Source organism: Erythrolamprus reginae, chromosome 1 (genome assembly GCF_031021105.1).
Source record: "Erythrolamprus reginae isolate rEryReg1 chromosome 1, rEryReg1.hap1, whole genome shotgun sequence".
NCBI classification, from domain to species: Eukaryota; Metazoa; Chordata; class Lepidosauria; order Squamata; family Dipsadidae; genus Erythrolamprus; species Erythrolamprus reginae.
This window is the reverse complement of record NC_091950.1, coordinates 256836574-256849427: the sequence shown is the minus strand read 5'-3', so window position 1 is coordinate 256849427 and position 12854 is coordinate 256836574. Positions and strand designations below refer to the sequence as shown.

The window sequence follows — 12854 nt, the reverse complement described above, 5'->3', positions numbered from 1 at the left end:
CCCATACACTGCGCCAGAGAGAGAAACCCAGGGGGAATGGCAGGAAACTGGTCGGGCCTTCGTGCCATTCTCAAATTTCCTGAGAAATTTTTCCGGGCTCGGGTTCTTAAGTAGAAAATGATTCTTGAGAAGAGGCAAAAAAATCCTGAACACCCGGTTCTTATCTAGAAAAGTTCTTAAGTAGAGACGCTTTTAAGTAGAGGTACCACTGTATATGTGTATGTGTATGTGTATATATATTGCTAGCCCTTGTATGACATGTCATACACAAAATATATATCTGCTTTTGAAACCTGGTGTTGAAGACAATTCCTGAGAATACCATGTATAGTTAAGGAAACAAATAACATGAATATTCCAAAGAAAACAATAAAAACCCCAGATTTCTCACTTGAGACACAGTTACCCAGGCTCAAATTGTCTTACTTTGGACAGATTATGTGAAGACTTAATTCTTAGGAGAACCACTGGTGAGATTCAAATTTTTTTACTCCTGGTTCTGTGGGTGTGGCTTAGTGGGTGTGGCTTAGTGTGCATGGTGTGACTTGGTGGGCGTGGCTTGTTAGGGAAGGATACTGCAAAATTCCCATTTCCTTCAGATCAGCTGGGACTTGAGAGGCAGAGAATAGATGGAGGTGGGGCCAGTCAGAGGTGGTATTTACTGGTTCTCCAAACTACTCAAAATTTCTGCTACAGGTTATCCAGAACTCATTAGAACCTGCTAAAACCCACCTCTGGGGAGAACTCTACATCCCTGGCAAATGTGGAAGGAAATAAAGAGGAGCACAACCAGCAGCAAGTTAGATGGACTCAATTACAGTGATAACGCACCCAAAGGACAAGGTTGGAGATCTTTCTTTCCAGATCTATCTATGTGGTTGCTAAGAGTCGACACCAATTTGATGGTACATAATCTATCAATCAAGGCTGCTTAGAGACACACACATATTGGGCTGTTTTAATCTGTGATCAGGCTGGTCCTAGAAGAAAAATAAATAGTGACTAATGTAAGAAGCATGTTATATAAACCAACGTAACTAAAAAATTTAAGGACATCTGGAATATTATTATGTGTTTCACAAACTTATTTATTTCATTTAAACGAAACTTAACAGAGATTAATTTTGGCTGGGACACGACTCCAGGTTGTAATATTATTTTTGGCTTTTCTTAAGTAACCGATTAACTACCGTGTCAGGGAAAAGGGCACAATAAAAAACAAGAATTATTGCAATATAGATATCAGTGGAAGCAAAAAGAGAGAGAAAGTGACAGCATAATTAAAAACAGATTCCGTGAAATCATACAATATTGTGCCACTGGCAATATGCAAGCAACTTTATGCAAACTATAGCCAATAAAAGAGGAGAAGGGGGTGTTGTTTTTTATGCTCCAACATGCTCATACCTGCCTTACCAATAACCTTTGAAAATCTCTGCCTTATTTTCTTGCTTAATCTGTAGGGTAATGTATCCAGCCACAAAAGTGTTTATCACCTTCCTTGAATACATGTTGTGGTTATTTCTTCATGTTCTATTTTCTCCGGGAGTTGTAACCTTTTGTTATATCGATGAATGACTTTTTATTAACAAACTGCACATCTTTATAGACTGCAACTTTTTGTAGGCTCTTGATAATGGGCGGGGTTCCAATTCCCTGTTCAAAGGGGTATGCCGTGTCAGGCCTTAGAATAGGTTGTGGGGAACTATGGCCCTTTTTTAGCTTGTGGATTTCAACTCCCAGAATTCCTCAGCCTGCTTTAGAACAACAATCAGCCCGATTGGCAGGCACACTACACAAAGTCTAAGTACCCAGCACGAAAAAGGATTTTCTTTCTGGATAGAGACCCACCCAGATTCCTCTGTCCGTTGTTTAAAACAATTACTTATCAACAGTCAGATATGTTCATCTTCCATTTCCGTAACTCTGTTAATCAGTGTCTTGGTCCTCTTGTTTCTTCACAGCTGGAGACCGATGACTCACTGCAACTTGCTAGCTTTGATAACACAATTGGTGGATCCTCTCCAGTTATTAATGTGTGTTTTGGTGGGGTTTTTCCACTCAGGAGTTGCATAGCTCAAGTACTGAGAGAAGCAAATCAAATAAGCAATTAAAAAAATATGTGGCTAAAGTATCATCCCTGTACCTGGAATTGCGATTACAATTTGTCTCCCCTTAGCAATTTTGTAAAGAGAAGGCAGTTTCTATTGTTTTCCCTTCTGCTAGCCTTTGATGTGATGGAGATAAAGAGTTTGCCAGCATCTTTCCAAACTGGGTAAACATTTTAAGGGATTTAAAGTAGTAATCCCATTGACATCTCCAGTTGCACTGAGCTGCCCATTCAGAATAGAGAGAGATTATGTCGTCTTACATTTTCAGGTTTTGATACAGACCTCTGTCTACACATCCTGCTGATTCCTTAGGAAGAGGAATCAAGATGCTATCTTCCAGTTTCCAGTGAAATTCTCAGTATTATTTTCTTTTGTTACTCCTCCAAAGGTGGTAATAATAATAATAATAATAATAATAATATTATTATTATTATTATTATTATTATTATTATTATTATTATTATTATTATTATTATTTCATGGTGTGAATGATAATGAATGTTTTAATTATATCAGGATTTTAGGGGTTTTTATATTAATTGCTTTTAGATGTATTATTATGTTTTCTTATATATGTTGTGAGCTGCCCCGAGTTCTCGGAGAGGGGTGGCATACAAATCCAATAAATAAATAAATTAAATAAATTAAATAAATTAAATAAATTAAATAAATTAAATAAATTAAATAAATTAAATAAATTAAATAAATTAAATAAATTAAATAAATTAAATAAATTAAATAAATTAAATAAATTAAATAAATTAAATAAATAAATAGCAACAACAACAACAATCACCTTCCAATCATCAGAGTTTGAAGGGACCTTTGACCTTGTCCAATCCCCCTGCTTGGGCAGGAGACCCTACACTACTTCAGACAAATGGTTATCTAACATCTTCCAACATGTTCCAGTGTTGGAACATTCACAACTTCTGGAGGCAAGCTGTTCCAGTGATCAATTGTTCTAACTTTCAGGAAATTTCTGCTTAGTTCTAAGTTGCTTCTCTCCTTGATTAGTTTCCACCCATTGCTTCTTGTCCTACCCTCAGGTGCTTTGGAGAATAGTCTAAATCCCTCTTTTTTTGTGGCAACCCCTAATGTTTAACTGGTGACCCCAACAAGGACATTCTGCATGTAAAGCTGTATTCTGTCACTCAGCTACAATTGCTCCAAACCGACTGAATACCACCTCTGACCAGAACTGATAGACTTATTCACAGAAATCCAATTGCAAGAAGTATGAACAATATGCAATTCTTGATTCAATTCAAAGTCTATGGAGATTCTCAGTCATCCAGGTCATGGTTGTCCCAAAAGTGCATTTTTTGAAGAGACAACTGGGCTTTCTAGGTTTTCTTTGCAGACATTTCACTTCCCATACAAGAAGCTTGTTCAGCTAGGATTGGATGGTGTGGAATGGAAGGATTCCCTCAACAGAGGGGGAGGGATATGACATAATCTACCCCCCAATCTACAACACAGTCCTTTCAACAGTTTCAAGAAGGCTCCACATCCATTGTGCACCACTCAGGTGACCCTGATGTCACCGGTAAACCTTCAGGTAACATTAACAACTTGTTAAAAGAATGCAAAAGGCCAGCTGTCTGCAAGGAGTATAAATCCTTCCATTCCCCACCATCCAGTCAGAGCTGAAGAAGCTTCTTGAATGAGAAGCAAAACATCTTCAAAGAAAAACCAGAAAGTCTCTTGGGGGGGGAAAGCACCTTTGGGGCGTAGAGCAAAGGCATAAATGTAATTATGTCATACTGAACACTGACAAACACTGACAAAGGAAGTGATCCAAAGACATGTTGAACGCCTCCTTCAAGTTTCTCGATATCAACATCACTTACTGGGAAACCCTGGCATAACTTCGATCAACATAACGCATGCTGACCCACTGAGGCTGCCAGACATCTGAGGCCAGAAGAACATTCATAGCAGAAGAGAAGCGAGCACTCCACAAAGCCAGAACTGCAATACTGTGACAATGGTGTCCACACATGTCTGCCCAACATGTGACAGAACACAGGCCTTACCAGCCACCTGTGGACACATCGCGTACATCCCTCAGATGTCAAAGTCCTCTTCGAACACGATGGACGTACATCCCTGAACACTGGCACTGGATCAGTGATCAATTGCTTCATGTTTCCCTTTGGAAAACATGACTAATCTGCTGATTTCTTTTTAAATCTCCAGGCACTCATTCATCTTGCTCAGCCACCTTGACCGCAGAATATAATGAATTTCTGAGGACATGCTGGGGAAACTTTGTCCTGAAGACAAAAGAAAGGGTTGAAATGTGACTGGCTTTGCAAGAATTAAGAATCAGAGATAGATTGTACCTCTGTGACTGGATTCGTACCTTGCCTCAGTCTTGGGTTCCTCAACACTATTGGGGTAATCCACAGAGATGGGATTTTTGAGACTATATGGAAAAATAAATTTGCAAAAATAAATAAACAAAGCAAATGTCGGGCAGACAATCCCATTAATAATATAGCAGCCATAAACACCCCCTCCTGTAAGAGGTTAAAAATGGTCATGTTACTGATCATCCCTTCTAGCAGGTTTGTGTGGTTGATTCTCTATTACTCTTACTTTTCACCTTTTTCTGGATGACTGGCTTGCTTCCAAATAAAGTCCTTTGTTGTAGGCCAGCCATCACTTTTTAAATTTTCTATAAAACGTTTGGAGCCGTTTGGAGACCAGACCATTATTACAAGTAAAAATTATGCTTGAGGCAATTCTTTTCTTTGAAGAATACCGGCTTTTTGAAATTTAAAATGAAATATGAGGTCTTGAGCATCGGAATACCTTGGGCACTATAACAGCAGTGTCAATAATATATCGTCAATATATCAGTATCAGTATCAAAGTAGTACAAGTAATAGATCAGTGCTTATTTTATTTTTTTTATTTATTGGATTTGTATGCCTCCCGTCTCCGCAGACTCGGGGCGGCTAACAACAATGATAAAAAAACAACATGTAACAATCCAATTTAATAAAACAACTAAAAACCCTTATTATAAAAACCAAACATACACACAAACATACCATACATAACTTGTAATGGCCTAGGGGAAGGAATATCCTAACTCCCCCATGCCTGGCTTGCTCAAACAAGATGATCAGAGGTGGGATTCAGCTGGTTTGGGTGAACCGGTAGTCGCGACCTGCATGTGGGCCTGCCCACTTGCCCGGATGTAATTCAGTCCTATATTGCTGTGGTTTTAAGACATGTATGGATGGCACATGTGTGTCGGGGTGGGTTTCTCCCTGTTCAGACTGGATGGCCTGAACCGGTAGTGACCCACTAGTGATGTTGTGTAACTGAACTTTGTTCAGCTGCTTGAAAAAGGGTCTTCCCATCTGCCCCTGGGTTAATACTGACCTTCATTTCTTTGCCCAAAGCACAGCTGATTAGCTCTTCAGCTGTGTTTTAGACTGATTCTAACTTCTGAGCATTCGCGGAAGCCTAATTGCACAAGGTGAATGCCCATGCACAAAAATGCACTGGTTCACAATGTGACCCAATGAGGGAGGTAAGTGGAACCCCCCCCTCAATGGCACAAATCACCATGTTATTTGACATTGCATGCATGCACAGATGGTGCACGCTCTTATTTCCAGTGCTGGGGGAACCGGTTGCTACAATATGTGAAGCCCACCTCTTGGCTGAGAATATGAAGTATGTGATAGGTGAGTTCCAGTTGTATCAGCAGACTTCTGCTGGTGTAGTGAGACTTTTTTTTTTGCCTTCCTATGTCTTTAGTCTACCATATTTTTCAAAATATAAGACACATATTTTCCCTCCCTAAAAGGGGCTGATAATTTGGGTGCATCTTATACTCTGAATGTAGTTTCTTTCCAGCCCTAACCAGATGCTAACAATGTTCCCAGCTCTTACCCACTTGCAAGCTCTTTCTTTGTTACTCTCTGCGAAGAATGTTTTCCAAACCCTGTCTTTGTAGGATTTTTTCCCATTGTTTTACTTGCTCAGATTGTTTCTTTCCAGCCCTCACCAGGTGCTAACAATGTTCCCAGCTCTTACTGGTTTGCAAGATCTTTCACTATTACTTGTTGTAAAGAATTTTTTTCCAAGCCCTAAGTCTTTGTAGGATTTTTTTCCCATTGCTCTATTTGCTCTGAATGTTTCTTTCCAGGTACCAATGATGTTCCCAGTTCTTGCTGGCTTGGAAGCTCTTTCATTGTTACTCTCTCCAAGTAAAGTTTTTTTATAGCCCTAACCAGGGGATAAAATAATGTGCTCAAATTGACTAGACTATAGACACTAGCCAGATGAATACCTGGTAAGCAGATTCTTTTCCCTATTTTCCTCCCCAAAATCTAAGGTGAGTCTTATATTCTGGTGCATTTTATACTCTGAAAAATATGGTATTTCAAGGACTGGGAACTTTCAGCAGGAATCAAATGAAACACCAAATGAAACAGGAAACCTGTTGGGAAGAAATGTTCTTCTAAGCACAAAACATGCAGTGCATGGATCTGGAAAAGTAATATTTTAAACTGTATTTGGACATATGGATTCCATGGCTTCCCTTTCTGATAAACACTGCATCTTGTTCTTAAACTGAATCTTGATGGTTATTTGATTTTGTATGAAATGAAAGTTCTTTCTTACCTGTTCTTGTTTGCTACAGATGGATGTCAGCAACACTGGTAGAACATCGGCTGGGAAAGGCTTTTATTCTCCCCATGGATCTATTTTTATCTGGAAAGAAAAAAAGATACTTAACATTTTGTTCCTAGTACATGAAGAGAAATGGCACTTCTTTTTTTGTTCAGAGACAAATTTCTACTTTACTAATCTGAATGTGCCGAAAGCAACAAATAAAGTTAAACAATAGAACTGTCAGAATTCAGACCGCATACCGTTTTCCACGAAGAGTCATAAATATATATTTTAAAAGGTTTTTTTTAAAAAAATACCTTCCTTTCTAGTTATCCAAGGAAATCTTGCCAAGTAGAATGTGTCTTTTTTGAAGGGTTGATTTTTAAAGACGATTTCCTTCTATTGTACTCACGCATGTTGAGTCAGGAAGCTTCAGTCAAAGTCAATATACAATGTGTTTACTTTTAAGATTCTGGATAATTTATACATAAATGATGGATCCAGTGATTCATAATTTCCATCCTGTCTGTTTGCATTTCAATTTACACACAGGCTGGTAAGCTGTGCTGTTCAGGATCATGAAGCCATTATAACATTTAAGGTCTCTGTGTAAACTAACCTTATTGGGAAGCAAACCCAAGGTCTTATGTTTGCCTTGCAAGTCTTTCACTTAGCCAGAAAACACATTTACATAATCCAGCTCATGGAAGAGAATTTATTTTAGCTTCCTGTTCCATTTCCAGGTTTGATTCTTCTGAAGAAGGAAAGACTTGGCTCTTTTCCATTGTCCTGCAGGGAACTTGGCTTGGTCAGGATTCAAAGACTTGGCAACCAAGGAGTTTCCAAAATACAAATGGCTGGCAGACCACCCCGGTTGTTGTTGCTGTTGTTGTGTGTCTCTCTCTGTGTGTGTGTTTCTTCTTACTACTGGATCTGTGGACATACCTTAGTGGTCATGGTTTGGTGGTCATGTGACTGGGTGGGTGTGGCCAACTTGATTGGTCTCATCCTTAGGAAATTTCTCTTAGTTCAATTCACAATGAAATAGGAACAATAAAAAAGCACTGTTCCTATATTTAGAATACAATAGAATGACAGAGTTGGAAAGGACTTTGGAGGCCTCTGCTTAGGCAGGAAACCCTACACCACTTCAGACAAATAATCATCCAATCTCTTCTTTAAAACTTCCAGTGTTGGAGCATTTATAACTTCTGGAGGAAAGCTGTTCCAATGATTAATTGTTCCATCAGGAAATTTAAGGAGCTCCTCCAAAAATGAGGGAGTCAAATCTATTTTCCAAAGCACTAAAAGGCACAACAAGAAACATGGATGGAAATTAACCAAGGAAGCAGCCTGGGATAACAATAAATCTCCTAATGCTAATCAATCAAACTAATGGAATAGCTTGCCTTCAGAAGTTGTAGGTGCTCCATCACTAGAGGCTTTCAAAGAGAGTGATGGAAGTGCATCCCAAAAGGACAGTGCCAGGAACCAGTAAAACAATGCAGAAAACTTAAAACAGCCATTCCCCCTTTTAAAAAAGTCAACCCCAAAGCAAACACAGCAGCTGAGAGGGAAACTAAGAGCAGCTGTTCAAGCTAATCGAAAGCCTGGGCATGCTGCCATTAACCCTTCCAACTCTATTATTCTATCTTTTCTATATTCTAAATTGGGTGCTTCACAGCAGAAGCAATACAGCTGGCTGGACCACACATGCATTAAATTCATGTCCTGTATGATCAAGCTGCATCATTGCCCCCTCCTGTATCTTTTACCCCAGGAAGAAATAAGAAGTGCCCAACACTGCAGCAGCTATAAAAGGTCTTGGGAAACTCCAGGAAATATCAGCTGGTCACAGAAGTGTTACTTAATACTCTTACTGAAAATGTTTGCAATCTCATCCTTCTTCCTGAAGTGAAGAAGTTAATCCCGTCCCTAGATGGGTGATTGATTGGTTTCCCTGCCCTAATCTTGACAGTTTCTGTTGTTTGATTTGATTCAGCATGTATGGGCTGTATTCCATCTGCAACTGTTAAGTGGAGCAATTAACTGAAGAGAGAGAGAGAGGGAGAGAGGGAGAGAGGGAGAGAGAGAGAGACTTCTTTTGCACTTTATTTATTATTTATTTATTATTTATTAATTAGACTTCTAAACTTCTTGAAGCAACTTGGGGTGGTGTAGAACATAATGAAAACAATATGTATGAAGAAATCTAATTATTGTTTAAAAAGAATTATTAATAAAATCATAAAAAAACCATATGCAGTCATTCCCATTCATCCAATTTAATCATTCACAACATCAGCTGGAGACAATCTCATCTCTCAGGGCCCCCATGCCCACCAGCAGAGGTAGGTCTTCAGAGCTTTACTAAAGATCAGGAGGGAGGGGGCAGTACATATCTCTGGGGGGAGTTCATTCCAGCAGGCCGGGGCCACCACAGAGAAGGCTCTTCCCCTAGGCCCTGCCAGACCTTCAGGTCCCATCAGCCCATTATCTGGTTGATGGGACCTGGAGAAAGCTGACTCTGTGGGACCTAACCGGTCGCTGGGGTGCATGAAGCAGAAGAGGGTCTCATAGGTAATCTTTTAACAGGTTCTCTGAACTGCATAAGCAATTAACTAACAGTTTGGCAAACTGACTGGATCCCACCTATGGTATGGAATCCTGGAGAAGCCTGGATGAGTTCCTGTAGTTTTCAGGGCAAGATTTCAGAAATGCTTTACCATTGCCGCCTCCTTTGGGCTGAGATAAAAGGATTGGCTCAACGCTCCCCCCTTGGCTTCATGCTAAAATTGGGACCCTAACTTACTCTCTCCTATTTTTTAGCCTTGTGCCATAATCACTACACCAAACTGGTTCTCAGCAGACCCCCTCTTTTAAAGACATTTTAACTATGGGAAGTTCAGACCATGATAAAAGAAATGTTTTACAGACTTTATAAAGCGTAGTAGTAGGACCATACCGCTTCAATAATATTTTCTTAGAAGTAGTTGAAAGTAGAGGTTATTATCTTCTACAGCCAAATAGAAGATAACCAAAAGCAAACAGGAAACCACCATAGGTAGTTAATCTCGATCAGTCTTGTCCTGACTGAGGAATAAGTTAATGGAGCTGGCATGCTGGCTTATTCAGGATTTTATTTGCTTATTTTATGCATTTTTAAAGTGCACGATATGCATTTAATCCTTCTTGCAGTAGTTTGAATGTATTAATGGCCACGATGAAAACAAACAGGAAAGCGTAATAATGTGCCAACAATTTACAAGCAATTATGAGCAAACAGTGCAGAAATTAAAAGTAAGTAGATAAACCATGAAAATCAAATGCGGATAAACTGCAGCATGAAGCAGGTTTTTGAAGATTTTAAAGGGGATGTGGGATGAAGATAGAAAAACACCCTGAGACCTAGATTGCAACTAGCACTGGTACTTTGCCTTTCCTACCTGTTTCCTCCCCACACCCTTAAGACAGTATATATGAACCTCTACTGATTTCATTTTCACAACCTCATAAGAAAAGGCATGATATGTAATAGTAATTGATTATTAGAGTGTCTGGTGACTCTGAAGCTTTAATTTTTATGACTTAGGTCTTGATTCCCATCCGTTGCATAAGATATCAGATGGAGTGTATTGGAGAAGAGAAAGAGACATGAAACAAGAACTCCTGATTTAAATCTAATCTCTGCTGGGATTTGGAACTCTCTGCTTTCAGCCTGGATTCCCCCTTTGGGAATAACTTCATATTTACGATTCCCAATACAGGTAGTCCTCACGTTACAACAGTTCATTTAGTGACTGTTCGAAGTTACGATGACACTGGAAAAAAAGTGGCTTATTGCTGTTTTTCACATTTAGCATCCCCATTGTGTTCAAAGTTGAGATGCATGGCAACTGACTCATAGTTATGACAGTTGCAGTCTCCCAGGTCATGCAATCACCTTTTCTATTTTTTTTTCAATAAATTTTATTAATTTTCATAAAATAGACAAAACTGACAAACATAACATTAAACATAAAAATGGGGTTGTATCTTCCCCGCTTATTCTAAAAATAAAAATTTCAATACAGAAAAAAGAGATATGATTTAAGTATTATATTAGAATTAGTAGGGATAAGATTTTAGAATTATGTTAGAATTAGTTCATGCATGAAGACCTATTATAAAAAGCCAAACAAATTTCTTCTTTTCATTTATAATAATAAGTTGACTTTAAGTATTTTTTTTAAAGCAATCACCTTTTCTAAATTTCTGACAAATAAAATCAATGGGGAAGCCAGATTCACTTAACAACTTCAAACCCAATGATCACAACAAAAATATTAGAACATGTGGAATTGTGTAAATTGACTATGGAACTACAGGACAAAGAGGAAGCAGAATTTTATAGGATCTGGGAAAGCTGGTACAAATGGTTGGAATGCAAAAATAAATCGAAACAATCAACAACAAACATAAAATAAAAGATGACAGGTAGATTGACATAAACTATCCATGAAGGATGATGAAGAGAGAAAAATACATGATTATGGATAAGTTCATGGAATAGTGATATAGGCAAATAGAAGATATAGCAATACGTAATGCTGCAAAATGATATTAATATTAGTGATACATGTTATTTGTTAGGTTAGGTTTTCTTTCTCATTGTTATGTGGAGTTTAATGGATGTTTGACTTGTATATATGTATATTTTGTGTATATATGTTGTTAATTACTCAATAAAAATATTTTTTTTTAAAAAAAATAAAAATAACTTGGCATGCTTGAAAACTTAAATACTAAACCTTACCTTACCTGGACCGGGACTCATTGCTCACAGTCACTCATGCCCTCATCACCTCGAGGTTCGACTACTGTAATGCTCTCTACATGGGGCTACCTTTGAAAAGTGTTCGGAAACTTCAGATCGTGCAGAATGCAGCTGCGAGAGCAGTCATGGGCTTACCCAGGTATGCCCATGTTTCACCATCACTCCGCAGTCTGCATTGGCTGCCGATCAGTTTCCGGTCACAATTCAAAGTGTTGGTTATGACCTTTAAAGCCCTTCATGGCACTGGACCAGAATATCTCCGAGACCGCCTTCTGCCGCACGAATCCCAGCGACCGATTAGGTCCCACAGAGTGGGCCTCCTCCGGGTCCCGTCAACTAAACAACGTCGGTTGGCGGGCCCCAGGGGGAGAGCCTTCTCTGTGGCGGCACCGGCTCTCTGGAACCAACTCCCCCCGGAGATCAGAACTGCCCCTACTCTTCCTGCCTTCCGTAAACTCCTCAAAACCCACCTTTGCCGTCAGGCATGGGGAAACTAAACATCTTCCCCTGGGCACGTTGAATTTATATATGGTATGCTTGTGTGTGTGTATGTTAGTACTGTATAGGGGTTTTTCTTAAATTTATAATATTTTAATTAATTGGATTATGTATTGGATTGTCTTTTCACTTGTTGTGAGCCGCCCCGAGTTTTCGGAGAGGGGCGGCATACAAATCCAAATAATAAATAAATAAATAAATATACCATTGTCCAAAGGGCTGAAAATAGAAAATACATTTACAGCTCTTGAAAAATATGACTGTTAAGTGTACTGTGTACATGTACTCTCAATACAAGCCAAGCGGGTGCTATTTCAAAAAGCATAGACCCTATTAGTTATCCCAACTGCCAGAAGAGGTTGTAAGGAAACTCAGTGAGATAAATCAAGGCTGCTCCACACACTTCACAAATCCTGGCTGGATGAGTAGGAATGAATGAACGATGAGGGATCGTTTCTTCTTACAATTTAGCCAAGAGGCCTTCCAACTGGGCAACTTTAAGACTTGTGGACTTCATCTCCCAGAATTCTCTATGCTGGCTGGAGAATTCTGGGGGTTGAAGTCCACAAATCTTAAAGTTCCCAAGTTTGGAGACCCTTGATTTAGCCATTCACACACAGATTTACATCTGGCGTTCAACATTAACAAACCAAATGCAATCATTCTAGCCAAAGTAATCCAAAACCTAAATAGCAAAAAACAGCCAATATTCTTTAAGCACCTCACACTAATTAATGCAATGAGGAAGGGAATAAAAACTTACTCCGAGGTTTTATTTTTATTTTTTT

General features: G+C 39.0%; 1 long non-coding RNA gene across 2 annotated transcripts in view; it reads right to left on the bottom strand.

Annotated features, from left to right (window-relative positions):
* Window positions 1–1198: 1198 nt before the first annotated feature.
* Window positions 1199–12854, bottom strand: part of LOC139160589 (uncharacterized) — a 157909-nt gene continuing 146253 nt past the window's right edge. For both annotated transcript variants that reach the window (XR_011557971.1, XR_011557972.1), the window contains exons 2-3: window positions 6762–6851; window positions 1199–2084 (exon numbers count right to left, since the gene is read on the bottom strand). This is a non-coding gene — a long non-coding RNA (uncharacterized lncRNA). The remainder of the gene's footprint in view (window positions 2085–6761; window positions 6852–12854) is intronic.